Source organism: Acanthochromis polyacanthus, chromosome 13 (assembly GCF_021347895.1).
Source record: "Acanthochromis polyacanthus isolate Apoly-LR-REF ecotype Palm Island chromosome 13, KAUST_Apoly_ChrSc, whole genome shotgun sequence".
Taxonomy (NCBI): Eukaryota; Metazoa; Chordata; class Actinopteri; family Pomacentridae; genus Acanthochromis; species Acanthochromis polyacanthus.
This window is the reverse complement of record NC_067125.1, coordinates 10252507-10265087: the sequence shown is the minus strand read 5'-3', so window position 1 is coordinate 10265087 and position 12581 is coordinate 10252507. Positions and strand designations below refer to the sequence as shown.

The following is a 12581-nucleotide window of genomic DNA, read 5'->3' as shown; positions in this document are numbered from 1 at the left end:
TACACCTGAGTCAGTCAAGTGTCATCCTTCAAAAAGAAGGAAAGAAAGAGTGACACAGACAGAGGGGAGATTGGGAGTCACTTTCTGGGAGCGTTCCACTAATCCGTACAAGAGGTTCAGTGGGTATAAGGCCGAGATGAGAGGGAGTAGGGCAGAGAGAACAGAAAACAGATTAGAACTAACCATAATACTGAGTCCCACCGCTCCGCCAGTCCCAAAGTGAAATACCAGAGATGGGCAGATTATTTTGGATTGCTGGATGTTTCTGTGTGTTCCTGCCACCGATAGGCCACAGGGTCAGCTCCACAGGGGTTGTGAGAAATGCGCTGGATGAAAGGTTTTAGGCATGCTATGAGCTCATGTGTGTTGATGATAGCTGGAAACAACAAGGCTGTGGGTTTGTATGGCAATAACACAATGCACCTATCAGAAGAAAACATTTAAGCTGTATTACAATAATGTTAAAAGGCTTGTGAGAGGTAAAAAAAAAAAAAAACAACAAGAGGTGAACTGACCCTTTAGATAGCACATTAGGGAGGAGGGCCAGGGTTAAGTGAGCTGCTAAGAAGTTCACATCAGCACGAAAAAAACAGTGACATTTAAATTTGTGCATAATGATACAAATATCTAAATAAATGTCCTTACTGCCCTGTTTGTTGGAAGAATTTTCCAATATTCCACTGTATAATCCTTAAATCTGTGAGGAACAGCTGACCTGTAGAAGAACACACAACATTATTTACCATCTGATCCTGTGTTAATGACATTATCACTCCTGTGTAACGTGCGTAACCCAGCTGCAAGCACTTTCTGCTGCCACACTGCACGTATTTATTTAAGCCAAAGAAAAAAAAATCTGGCTGTGGGCTAAGTCTTGTAATGTTTCTGCAAAACTTAAAACCATGTTCAGATACTAATAAAACATGTTTCAGATCGGCCCGAGACACATTAGTAGCTGTATTTTGATAGACGTTCGACTATATTGGTGTAACAGATACCATGAGAGACAAGGAAGCAAAAACATGAAGGCTGATTTGTAATGTTTCAGAGCTCTATATGCGCACCTCTACTGACTAAAGACACATAAACAGAAGCCAATTTCTATGCGTAAGTGTGAAGAAAATCCTGAAACACTGGAAGACACTGCGCCTACTCTTAAAAGTAACATTACTGTCAGTAAAAAATGGGCTGTGGCATCTTGTAAAGTACAACAACATATTCTCCCCTTCCACCGAGGCTTTACATCAGGGGTGTCAAACTCAGTTCCTAGAGGGCCACTATCCTGCATGTTTTAGATGTTTCCCTCTTCCAACACACCTGATTCAAATGATCAGCTTATCATCAAGCTCAGCAGAAGCCTGATATCGAGCCTGATCATTTGAATCAGGTGTGTTGGAAGAGGGGAAACATCTAAAACATGCAGGATAGTGGCCCTCCAGGAACTGAGTTTGACACCCCTGCTTTACATAAAGGTAGTTTGGAATTTGATGGGGCTGGACTTAAGACATTCAGGACAAAGAATCAGTGAAGGCATCCATGACCTAATATTATATACTCCAACAAATATGCATTATAAAGATAATTTGCTGAGATGGAGTCCAATAATGTAAAACAAGCAATCAAATAAGCAAAACGTATAAATATTGAGCAAAAGTTGTGCAAATTCTAACTTGTTTGTACTGTCAATACAAAATTAAATACAGCAATATCAAACAACGTTAACATTACATTAGTGCAAAGGGAGCTAATGTCTCACACTACTATTATTCAGTTGCCAGTCTTGGCAGTTCCTGTTTCTATTTTTAAGTTCTGGATGTTGTGATGCCAGCATCACCCTGTCAGTCAGTTGCTTCACCATTTTGGTCCAAATTGAAATATCTCAACAGCTATCAGACAGATGAAGACATTCATAGTCCTCAGAGGATGAACCCTAATGACTTTCAGGATCACTTGGTTCAGTTGAGCAAGAAACACTATGAGGTTTAAATCTGTTATTTTTAGTGAAACACCTTGCCCTCGAGTGCCATGAGGCCAAAACTGTAAATTCTACCTTTGTATACCAAATACCTGCCATGAAATGAATGAAATTTACATAATCCTCAGCTGTCTTCAGTGTTCATAGCAAATCTTAAGATAGTTGGCATTGTTTTCATGAACATGCTGGCATGCTGATGCTAGCATTTACTGCACCTCAAAGGCCACACAGAACTGCTTGTGCAGGTGTAGATTTGTAGTTTTGCTCCATCTTAGTCTTCTTATCCTCTTTTTTCTGTATATCTTGTAAGTTTAAAGGTGCCTGGCTACACTCTTCACATTGCAAACTATGATATGCTTACAGCAATTGGCTTTAGATTCAAGCACGAACTGATGGATTTTTACATTTTACCTCCTTACAGCAGGAAATAACTGGTGTTATTGGCTGCTGGTTGCACTTTTTCCCTCAGGCTGCCCAGTAGAAGACTTCTGACTGGGGTTTAGCCTGAGAGCACTTCAGTCTCACAGTGACACAGCATTACACTGGCTGGCCCAAAAGCTCATTAACAAAGTGCAGTAGACAAACTAACTAACTGGATTTAAGGGCTGTTCATTTACACTGTTAGGTTTAAAATGAAAATGTTACACTGCGCTACATGCATAGATCTTTGACTTGTTTTTGCACTTTTGTCGATAGATAGATAGATAGATAGATAGATAGATAGATAGATAGATAGATAGATAGATAGATAGATAGATAGATAGATAGATAGATAGATAGATAGATAGATAGATAGATGGGCCTCCTCCTGTGCTCTGCAGGCGGTGTGCTCCTGTAATCCCCCAGCAGCAGCATATGGACTATGAAGCACAGAGACACAGACACAGATACACTCAGGACTTAGAAATATGATTCATTTCTTTCCCCTCTCTAATCCCCTGCAAACAAGCTGGTGGCCGGCCTGCTCTGGAGGCACACTGTAATCATGCCACAGGCTGCTGCTGCCAGAGCCGACCGGCCTCCCCATCATCATCATCATCATCCCTTCCTCCCTTCTTCCTCCTCCCTCCCTCCCTCCCTCCCTCCTGCCTGCATGCAGTCCAATTTCCTCTTAATCGATTCCTAATCCCAACATCACCAAGCATACATGTGCCGAGCACACGCCCAAACACACACACACATATTGTGGCGCACACAGATGCACAGACCCGAACGCACTCACAGTCCTCAAACACACATGGAAAGATGCACACACTCTCACACATGCAAACACAACATAAACACATTTTTTACTGCTTGGGTAATAATAAAGGAGAGAGAGGGAGAATTGAAGCAGAGAACAGGGATAATTTCAAAACAGAAGCACAACTTTTAGTAATGTTGTGTACTAACAAGATAGTCAGACTAAGTTATAACACTAGATAGACAATATGATCCAAGTTTGGTTTTGTTAGTGCTACTCGGATCATATATTTTGAGGCCTTAACAGGCATTTCAAGATGGTGCTTCAACCCAAATCCTAACCCAAAAACAGTGTTTTAGATTTCTGTATTAATGATCTATTCCTTATACTTCATCATTTTTCTACTGTGCAGTGCTTAGAATAGAACAGAATAGAATAGAATAGCCACTTTATTGTCAACCAGAACATAGCTGGTGCACATTATGACCGAAATCCCAATGCAACAAGCTCCCTATCGGACTGATAAATACAAAAACAAACAAAAGATTTTCTAAAGAAATAAAACAATTGTAATATATACATGTAAACAACTATATAAAGTGTGTGTGTGTATACACACACACACACACACACACACACACACACACACACAAAAAAAAAAACCTGTAAACATACACATCTGCACATATTTATTTTACAGTGAGGAAAGGACGCGATAGTTTGAGGAGAAGAGTTTGGAGACAGATGAGGAGTGAGATGTCTGACACACCTATAGAGTAGAGGAAACTGAGTTACAGTAGACATGGTCTGAATCTAAGCTATAATAACTTAAATTAAAAAGTCCTGAGGTTTTTGTTCAACATTGAAGCTACTTAAAAGAAAACAGAGAAAACTGAAAAAGTCTTATCAGCTCTAATGATTGGAAAACAATGTGTTGTATTCATTTCCTGTATTAAAATATGGTAACTATAGCACAGATTGGCCGCAATAATATTAGTTGACAATTATTTGAATCCATAGCTGCAGTAAAGGACCCATCATATGTCACATAGCTCCAACACTGAACAGCCAAATCATTATCAAACTAAAATTTCCAATTAATCATACAGAAATAAAGTCATATGTTGCACCAATCGTTAAGTAACATTTGTGATGGTGCAGTAATGCTGCTAAATCACATATTACTGCAGGGTAAGTAGGTGTGAGTGATCTGCAGCTAGTAGTGGTAACAGGATCAGTATTACACTATGAATGGATCAACCAGCCACTGTCAACCTCAGCATACACTTCTGCTAAGGGCTTTACTGCAGATTACAACTTAACACCTAGTTAATATCACTAATAGTAAAAGTCAGAGTTTAGAGCCACAGATTAATGATATGTTTCACTCAAACAGTCGTCTGGATTATGGGAGCTTTTAGCGTTCCGTGTTGGTAAGAGTATTGAACACGAATTGTGATCGGAACCAGGGAACCCGAGGCAACAGGTGGGATCAACAGGATCACCTATTTCAGGGCGTCTTTGATGTTTTCTGCTATTGTTGGAACTTATACCTTGCTCAAAAGAATAAATTTTAAATATTAGTTGCAAAGAAAGCTGATAAAAATGAGTCAAGCACACACCAAACCCTTTCCTCTGTCTGTAAGACTCTTATATTTTTTTCTTGATGCATCTAACCCTCTGTTGTGCCTCTGAAATCTTTTCTTTACACCTCTGCCTCACATGTTTCCTCGTTCTTGTCATCTTCCCTCATGAGCCTCTTCCTCCATGCCACCTCTCCCTGTGTGCCCCCTCGTTCCCTGCACTCCACCTCTTCTTGCAGTTTGTTATTCTTGCTGATCTAATTTAGAGAATGTCCCAAATCCTCTTAGTGTCCTGCTCCCTCAGCGCAACACTAAGTGAATTAGACAGGATTACTGTCTCCCCTCTTCCTTCTCCTACTCCTCCTCTTCCTTCTCGTCCTCCTCTTCCTCTCCATCCTCGCCGTCACTCTCTCCTCGTCATCTCTCCACTTGTATGTCCATCTTTCTCTGGACATTTCTCTTTTCATCAGCAGGATTAAGGCCTTCTTCCTCTCCAGATGACAAATTGGTTCCAATGTTCCCCCTCTCTGCCCGGTGACAGATGCTCTCGCTGGCCCAGTGCATCATGGGACATAAAGTATCGTTAATTAAACTTTGACCTCTTGCAAATAAAAATAGGAAAAAAAAACCCTCTGACATAACACTGATGAAGTCCTCCAAACATCAGCACGTACAGCTGGTACAGGGAGAGGAAACTTGAGGGAAAACACTGAATAAACATGGATGCTGCTACCTCACTGCATTTCTGAGTTCAGCTTTTACAGTCAGTAGTAATATTCCCTTAAAAAAAGCTACGTCAGAACTACGTCCTCTCAGTTGTGTGACAACTGCTCTGAGCTGGTTTGAAGGAACCCCAGATCCAATCCAAGTTTCATGCCAGTGGGATGTCGTCTAATCTGCAGTCTGGCTCTCTCAGGTTCACCCTGATCTGCAGGTGCACAATCAATTAGGACAAACCCACTGCCACACAACTGTACTGTGCCAGCTGCTTTTTGTTTCTTTTAGTGTGTTCAAAAACCTATACAGTTTTTATTCCTTTACTTCCTGTTGTCCAAATGTGGTTCTTACACTTTACACACAAGGAATCTTGTTGGCACATGATATTAATACAGATGATTTATCAAACAAGCTTCAAATTATGTGTACAAACACCTTTTTCTTCTTTCAAAATTGGCTTGGATGTATCTTGTTTCCTATTTCCTGCTTGGATTTAACAGTTTGGTTTGGTCAAATTCTAACTCCTCCCTAATTATGACGAAACGTGAAAGACTCTGAGGTCTACACAGTCAATACAGAGCAATACAGGCAAAGGCAAACATCCAACAGTTAGACAAGCATCAATCTTATAACATTGTAAATAAAGGATAAGGATGAAACTGGGTAAGGGTAAAAAATAGGGTATTGACTAGGCAATAAATAAAGTCAGAACGCAACAATATGGGACGAGCCAAGTTAGCCAACACCTCCCTAAAATTTAAGCTTTGTAGGTACAGGAATAGTGAATGGTGGACTCTGCTAAAGGAATGATTGTGCTCCTCGAGCCGTTCCTGAGCTGTTTTTGCAGAGTGATGAGGTTCACTGGCCTGCTTGGTAGGACCTCTGGCACAGGAGAGTGCAGTTGCCCTGGGGGGGTGTGCTTGGTGTAAAACAATGTTTAGGTGGTTTGTCAAAGCAACATCAGTCCATGACCCACGGTTTCCCAGAAGAATGCTTTACACTTCATACGTCCGTGATTTTAGTCTAGTGGGTGATCAGCTGCAGTTAGCAGCGTCACAATATTTTATCAGAGATTTATGTTTCAGGCCAAACAGTCAAACCACAATACAATACCAGCTATTATTTTCTCTTTTCTTCTTGTTGTCATTAGTTCCCATATTGTACCTTTTTCAGCAAATTAATGAAAGCCTCAAGTGTCCCCAGTATGTACATTTCAATTTTTCAGTTTGGAATACTGCAAACATGCTTCATTCTACCTATGGCTGCATCACTCCTGGTTTCAAAATGGGATGTTTCAGAGTCTACAGCTTTAAATGCAGCTAAGCTACTGCTATCATTGTCAGCCATTGTCTCTAACCTTTGTATTTGTTGTTGTCTACACACTAAAAATGGCTACATAATCTACTGTTCTGTAAACATAGGGCTTATTTACGCGCTAAAACCCTTTCCTGCCTTAGAAGAATCACAGCTACTATGGAGCTTTAATGAACATTGAATATGTACCATTGTTGCTTCAGTCTGTTGAAGTGACGGCATTCTGTTTTTCAGACATGGGTCACTTATATTTTAATGTTCCTCACAGCTTTATTCAGACCAACACACCACAGTGATATTTGTCATTCAGTCCTAGATTGGACATTACACCAAGTGATGTGTGATACGTAATGGATAAGAAACAACAAACTAAAATAATTAATAGCCTGTTTATGATTTCCTTAATTACTGTAAATTCTGTCCACTTGTGCTAATACTTTAACTACAGCTTTACCAACAGTAACATAAAAAGATTCTGACAGCTGTGATGGAGCTCAGGCCTCAACCTGAGACGGCCGCTGTGTAACTGCAGCTGATATACTGTTACAGCTGACCTGTTTGAGCTGAAGGAAAGTACGCAGTGGAACTTGCTGCTAGAACCCGATCAGTCCTGTCTCCATGTTGGGATAATTATAATTAACTTGTGAAGTTACCCACACTGTTGTTCCATTATATCGTATGGATACATTTGCACAACTCTCTTGCTTTTATTGTGACAGTTTATTTTTGCAGCCCTGTCAGTGTGAAATTAAAAGGCAAAATGTATGATAAATGTGTTTGTGCTTTTGAAAAATGGTCTTTAGTGTCCTGTGTTTGGATCAATATTGAAACGTGGTCCCCAGTATCCCCTCACACAACACAAAGTTTGTCAAAGCTGTCCATTAGTGTGCAGCTGAATGCTCGGATTCAGTAATGTTATGAAGGATTGCTGCTGCAAAGTGAGCAGGGTGCTCAGTCAGACACGAAGCCAACGTGTTCTGTTGCCCTCAGATTAATGGAGAGGAGTGCATGTCTGAAAGGGGCTTAGGCACCACTTTACATTCTCATCCAACAAGAACTGCAGAAAAGGCACTGCTGGGATTCGAACCCAGGATCTCCTGTTTACTAGACAGGCGCTTTAACCAACTAAGCCACAGCGCCATGTGGAAGCAGCTTCATGGCGCCACAGTCAGAATTCAGCTTCAGCAGTGATTTTAGAACTACCACAATAGATTTTCTACAAATATGTAAAGATTAAACAAGGTTTTTATTACTGCCCAGCTCCTGAAATGTGAATATATTTTTATTTTTAAAAAGTCTGCATAACTTTTTTCTAATTACTGCTAGATTAAAAATAAATTTAAAGTGCCATTTTTCATATTTTAGCAGTCTTTCCCTCTCAGTGGCTGTAACAGATTTACAGTACAGCTTGAGTTTCTGTCTGAGCTGCTGGCCTTTGCCCCTGTAACTCCACCACATCACTCTCCATGATGTTTTCTTTATCTGACTTGCTGCACAGTGAATGCATTTTTTGCTCAATTTTGAAAACGTGTTATCCCTACAGAGCTCCACTTTGCCAGAATGCTGCATTGGAGCAAGACACTAACACCATGGGACTTTTGAATTGTTCAATCCTGCTTTTAGAGTAAACCCCCCTGTTTGTCTTCATCCCCTCTCGGCCTCCCCTCTCTTTGTCTCAATCTATCTCCCATCTCTCTTTCTTCTCTCTCTTCATCTGCGGCCCATCTGAACCCCCCCTCCGCCACCCACTTCTCCTCCTTCACTTTCAGTAATTCCAGCGTTGCCTCTCTCGCTCGCTGACGTAGCTCGCCCTAATCCAGCGCTGACCTCAATCCCGTGATGTAACGGATCATGTGATGCGGGGAGAAAGCGAGAGAGAAATAGAAAAGAGAAGAGAGAGGGAGGAACAGGGGACGTAAAGTGGGGGAAACATGGCCTAATCCCCCCGATGCTGGAGCCACAGACCAATCACAGACTGATGGGGGAGGGGGGGGGATCAGGGGTGCCTCCATTAAGTTACAAAATATTAGTCAGACACACACTGATGCACACAAACACACACAAACACACACACATACCCCCTTCTGGAAACAACAAGTCAACATGTTTGTTTCATCTCTCTGCCTCAGTGGCTATTTATGTGCCCGTTTGTCTGCTGAAAACACATCAACATCCAGTCTGTTTGCGACTGACGGGCAGATTCACACACGTACAAATATTTTCCCTGTGCCGTGCGTATAAATATATATGCATTTGTATATGATTTGTCCTGGAAGAGACTTAATCTATGTACCAAAACCATGGGCATCAAGCCTAAAGTCCATTTTTATATAGATATAAAGACTTAAAAGGGTGCTTTTAAGACAGTGGCTTATGATTTATGATGTCATACCAATAACTCAGTATCATATGTCAATAACGGACACATGCACAGAGGAATGAGACGGTGGAGTTTGCTCTTACAGAAAAATAAAGAAAGGAAAGCATGAATCAGTACAGGCCTGTGCAATTTATTTTGGAGGTTTCTTTCAAGAAAGTCCTTTTAAAAAAGTTGTACATGCTTCCAGACACACTCTTCAGTAAAAATCTCTAATTTTACTGCTTTCTACACATTTTCCCCATCATGCTACCTACCACCAGGGCGCCTCAACAGTTCTGTTTTAGCGTCTTGATATACAGTCAGTGGCTTTTGCAGGTACTATGGTGGGGTAATGCCACAACTGGTCATTGGAGGGAGCTGCAAAGAAACAACCCGGCACAGAGCATGTGTCTGCAGACACTTGTGTGTGTGTTCTCCTCTCCCTCCCCTCCTGCTTTGGGCAGCAGTGTGACTGGAGAAGCACATGGCCTGAGCGATGCAAGCCAGCACACACACACACCTACGCACACACGGACGCGTTTGTACCGACTAAACTAAACTAAACGGCCACGAGCGCTGAACTGAAGTCCATGGAGCAGGTGCAGCGCTGCTCTTGCAGGCAGATTAATAGCCCCTCCGAAGTCCAAAATGTGTTTTGCATTTTGTTATTTTACAGTTCTGTAAATTTGCGTGCTGAAGAGGGGGGAAGGTTTCTCAACTTAAATCACAAGTTCAACAAGTGATTTTGGAAAAGTATGGCCCAGTATGCAACTAAAGTATGGGACATTTTGTCAAATGAATGTTGAGAATGTTGTTTAATCTCTTATTTCTACTAACTTTACTCAGATTTTTTAGGGTGAAAGCCACAAATATTCATGTGTGACAGTTTGCCAGTGTGTTGTAAGGATTTCAATAAAAGCCTCTTCATATGTTTACATTCTGTCCCTTGCTTCAAAAACCCTCCTTCATAAAGATACCGTCTCCCACTCTGCCATCCGCTTTGCTACCGGAGCTCCTTACAACATCCACCACTGCAGGTTGTACAAACTGAAGAACTCCAGTTGACAATTACACCGGTTTCTCTTCATCTCCAAAACCTTCCTTGGTATAACATCACCTTATCTACGCTCATTACTTACAATTCATAGCTCCACCTGTACTCTTCGTTCCAGCAGTTTCATTCACCTCCTCATTCCCAAAATTCATACCACACGCCGTCGATCCTCATTTCAGTTTTCTGCTGCTAATGACTGGAACTCTATGAAAGTCCCTAAAACTGTCCTCATACATATCACTCTTGTCATTTAAAAAAATCAGCTAGAGTAACATTTCAGGACCACTGCACCTGTTTTTAGCCTTTTTAGCCTTTCTGTAGCACACCTAAAATTTGGTGACCACATTTTGTATAATAAGACTTAATTTTTACAGTATTCCAGCCAGTACAAAAAGTGATGGCTAGAAGTTGGGACTTTGCATGGCTATAGTAAGAGGATAGATGAGTTTCTGTGCAAATTTGCAGATCTCTACCACCTGTGCTACATTGACTTCAGGGTCCTTGAAAATTAGGCACTTTTCATGAGGGGCAATGTTCAGCAGTCCATATCTCTCTAAACAATGTGCCTAGAGGGCTCCCCCTGTATAAGTTATAAGCCAGGCTGATCTACAGCAATAGTAAATGGTGCTAAGACATTAATCTGTAAGATTTCTAGTATTTTTAACACCCTTAACCCTACTTGCGAGTGGTTTTTACTAATAATTTATACATTTTGGGCAAGCCCCCCTGCTCTGTAGAGACTTCTCCTGAGTGTGTGTGTTGTTTCTAGGACATCACCAACATGTAGAGAGCGTGGAGAAAAAATTTCAAGTCTCTGTGATACCCAGAAGCAGCGATATAAGCATTTTAAAACCTAAAAATTCCAGGCGAGGTTTGGGGGAGGGCATTTTGGCCTAAATTATTAAGTTTTGAAAATGCCATAACTCAAAAATTATTGGGAGTATAAGCCTATAATTTTGCACACAAAGCTTTTTTATCATGATCTTCCACCACCAGCACCCACAGTAAAATTGAAGATGGTGCTGCAACCAGCTTCCTGAATATTTGGTGTTATAGGATGGAATAAGCCCTCCTGTATTTTACAGGTATTTATTTGTTGTTGCTGTGGTCCTATTCTTGGGACATTTCTATTTTAAAAATCTTTGTGTATTTTGTTTTTGTAATACTGTCTGATTTGCTGTAACCTGTTGTTCATCCTGTTGCATGCTGCCTCTTGACCAGGTCGTTATTGAAAATGAGAACTAGTTCTCAACTAACTTACCTGGTAAAATAAAGGTTAAACAAAATACATTTCTGGCGGTGGGTGGATGAGACTACCTGTGAACACCTCTACATGATCACATCTTCAGGCTCATCCAACCTAATGAAGACTGCTAGGACCTCATTAGGTCTGATCTGACACCATGTTAAAGAAGAAGTGTCTGTGTTACTGTCATGGGATCTGGAGTTGAGTTTGTTTTCAGAAATCATGTGGCAGGGGCCTGGTGGTCCAACCTGAGTCTGAACAGCTTTACAACTCTGTACTTTAATGGAGCCAAATTAGCCATAATTTATGCATACCAGTGTAACTGAGCTCTACCAAACACTACTGCAGCCAGCATAGCAAGTGGAACCACACCTTGGCACAAACATGCATTAAGTCTTTCAGATATCTGTATCATATGATGGTTCACTTGTGGTGCTAACCCTACATGTAGCTCTTACATGTAGCACAAAGCATTTAGCAAACTTTAGCTTTTGTTGATTTCAGGCTGCACATAAACGACATGTGTTCATCGTACGTCCCCCATCGTTCCTTGCAGCTTGTATTAATAACTGCAGTCCCTGTTAAACAGTGTGTGCTGCTGCAGTGAACCCTGCTGCGTCGTTAGCTGACTACCAGGGTGTGTTAATGGCTGAACACAGTTAATCCCTGGGAGCAAGTCCCAAGTCCCTCCACACACCCCCACCCTCAGGTTCCTCAGCCTCTCGCCCCCCTCTCACCATGTCTCTTTGTGTTACACTGGTGTACTACAGTAATCTCAGTGGTACACTCATCTAGCCTGAACCCGCTCACCACCCTTCCCCCACGACTCCAACCCCCATCAAGCAAAAAACACCACCCATGTCTTTGCCATCCATCTCCTGTCAGACAGCCCACCTGGACTGGGAATGCTCAATCCACAAGTGAGGGCAAACATCATCCTAGACTCAGATTAACAAACAAACCTCAAATACCAAGTTGTATTGGTTTTATTTAGGGTACAGTGCCTTCATGTGGAAGTGTTGTTCGGTTACCTGCTCTCAAGGCTTCCCATAACCATGTGGTTCTCTTCTGACTAGACAGCTAGTTTGAATCCATCATATGTAAGTTACATTCTACCACAGGAACTGTACAAGGTTCCAAGTACCTTCAT

The 12581-nt window shown here is 41.4% G+C and overlaps 1 non-coding gene across 1 annotated transcript; it reads right to left on the bottom strand.

Annotated features, from left to right (window-relative positions):
- Nucleotides 1-7838: 7838 nt before the first annotated feature.
- Nucleotides 7839-7912, bottom strand: trnat-agu (transfer RNA threonine (anticodon AGU)). The gene has a single exon. It is a non-coding gene; the product is annotated as a tRNA-Thr (tRNA).
- Nucleotides 7913-12581: the final 4669 nt, after the last annotated feature.